The following is a 2,624-nucleotide window of genomic DNA, read 5'->3' on the forward strand; positions in this document are numbered from 1 at the left end:
TAAGGTAACAATCCAATATATAATGAAATATTTCGCCAAGATTATGTTAGTACTTGATAACACAAACATAATATGAAGTAAATAAGTGTTCAATTAATAGCAAGTAAGTGCTGAAATTAGCATAATAGGTCCCGATTGCTTAAATATAATAAGAATGCCTTAAGAAGTCAAAATAAATCCTTCTGATAATACGTAGGCTGCCAATACAGGCTGGCCCTGTATCCTTGCAAAGCCGAAGTGTATTTTAAATAGTAATTTTCACACTATTAAACAGAAGACAGAGTAGTTAGAAATAAGATAGCAGTGTGAATCTGCTGTCAGTGTTAGACTCTGAGCGTGATGGACCAAAATGAACTCTACAACACCGGGTATTCCTCAATGGTCGCCCACTAGAGTACTAACCCAGCCCGACACTGATTAGCTTCCAATATCGGACGGCTTCGGGCGTTTCCAGTGTGGTATGATAGTAGAGGATTGCGAATGATGGCGAAAGCTCTGGAATCACTGATGAGAGTTCACTAAATAAATAGTGTAAAGAAAAGGTGGATCTGCTGCCAATGTTAGACAGGGATACACCCTGAATCAATGGTGAGAGTCCACGAAAAAAAGTAAGTATGAAAAAGAGAGAAGGGTAAAGTAGATGAATGTGCCAGAAAGATATTAGTTCCCCACAAGAAGTTTCATAGTGATATGTGCATATCAACCGTTGAAAATATCTCACAAAAATAAACAGCTACCAATGCTGAATATAAATCAACAGAATAGGTTATAATGAGATTCTTCACACAAATGCAAAGGACATAGTATCAGGATCTGGAAAGTAACAATAATGTTTCCAGTGCTCAATAATTGAGCCCAGAAAAAGAAAAAGAAAAATATTAACAATGTTGCTGATACTCAGTCTCAGAGACCATATGATCTGCTTATGTGTATATCTTATAAGTCTTCCAATAGTCAAAATGGATCAATGGCTCAAAACATCCCATATGCATGTAGTTGTGGGATACTCAGTATCATCACATTTAATAACACAATAACCGCTGGGAAATAATAATATATTAGATAATACTAAAACAGTTGAATATGTCCTAACACGAGATGGTTAGATCAAACTTATAGAAAGAACTGGGGAAAGTGGGGTAGTGGTATCGACTGGCGCTGCCCATGTGTAACCTAGCAAAGTAATAATTATGAAATATATATTATCACAGGGTTTATTCCATGATGTTAATTAAAGTTATATTTTATATTTATATTTCTCCTTAATATTTTACACAATATTATTTAATCACATCTAGGCTATTCAGAATTGCACATCATTTGATCGCATATTTATATATCCATTAGTGACATTTATTTCAACTTAAATCTTAGAAGTGAGCTGTAAGAAGGAAATTGATGTTCACCCTCCAGCAGGAAATGAATATTAGATTATAAGTGTGGCTTTGGTTAACATTTCACAACATATCAGAAATTAATATATACAATATACAGACATCTGACAAAGATATCATTAAATAAATATTTAGATTAGGCAAGACAGACAACTCATGAAACTCGTTACAGGAGAGATGAGGCGTCAATGTGTGTAGTTGCAGTAAAAAACGCTACGAGATTCAGTTAGCTTCACCAATATTCTACGATGAATAGTTCATAAATATAGAATAGTCTTCATATTGTTGTTTAAACATTGTTTAATGGGAAAAAATATTACAATATAAAAAAGAATGACACTTTTTCCAATTAATTACAAACATTGAACTACAAATAAAATAAATTCCAAACTATCTCACCAAATGCAAAATTAAGTAAATTAAATATTTATGAAAATTATTCATTAATTTTTACATTTTTAAATTTACTCGAAAATATTTTACCTTTTTAAAATACGAGAAGTTAATAATGTTTTAAGAATATTGTCTATTAAATGCTATTGTTAGGAACTTCCTTTATGCAAAACAGAACTCCAAAACAGGTAGGTTTATTTTATGATGGTGAAGCATGCAGAACAAGAACGGTGTCAGGCACAGCAGACTGAAAGAAATATTTACAGGGTATAATTGAATCATGAAAAACTTAACTTGGTGGTGAATCCAAACATAAACTTACAGAGAGTTTTTCATCCAGAAGAGAAAGCTCTGGAAATTCAGAGTTTGGTCAAACAAATTCTGAAACCAGCGAGAGTATCAATCCATGAATGCACTCGATTGCTGGGGAAGATGGTGGCGGCCTACGAGGCCATTCAATTTGGCAGATTCCATGCCAGAGTCTTTCAGTGGGACATATTGGACAAGTGGTCCGGATCCCATCTGCACATGCACCGGAAAATAATCCTATCCTCCAAGACCAGAATCTCACTCCTGTGGCAGCTGCACAGCTCTCACCTCCTAGAGGGACGCAGGTTCGGGATCCAGGACTGGATCCTAGTAACCACGGATGCGAGCCTCTGAGGCTGGGGAGCAGTCACACAGGGGGAAACCTTCCAGGGAAAATGGTCAAGCCAGGAAGTTTGTTTACACATAAACGTTCTGGAGTTAAGAGCCATTTACAACGCCCTTCTTCAAGCGGAACGTCTTCTTCGCAACCTTCCTGTTAGGATTCTGTTCAGTATGTATCTGGTGTCA

The 2,624-nt window shown here is 35.7% G+C and overlaps 1 pseudogene; it reads right to left on the reverse strand.

Moving 5' to 3' along the window:
• Window positions 1-353: 353 nt before the first annotated feature.
• Window positions 354-472, reverse strand: LOC134912638 (5S ribosomal RNA; annotated as a pseudogene).
• Between the last annotated feature and the right edge of the window lie 2,152 nt (window positions 473-2,624).

The sequence above is a fragment of the Pseudophryne corroboree genome, chromosome 4, assembly GCF_028390025.1.
Source record: "Pseudophryne corroboree isolate aPseCor3 chromosome 4, aPseCor3.hap2, whole genome shotgun sequence".
NCBI classification, from domain to species: Eukaryota; Metazoa; Chordata; class Amphibia; order Anura; family Myobatrachidae; genus Pseudophryne; species Pseudophryne corroboree.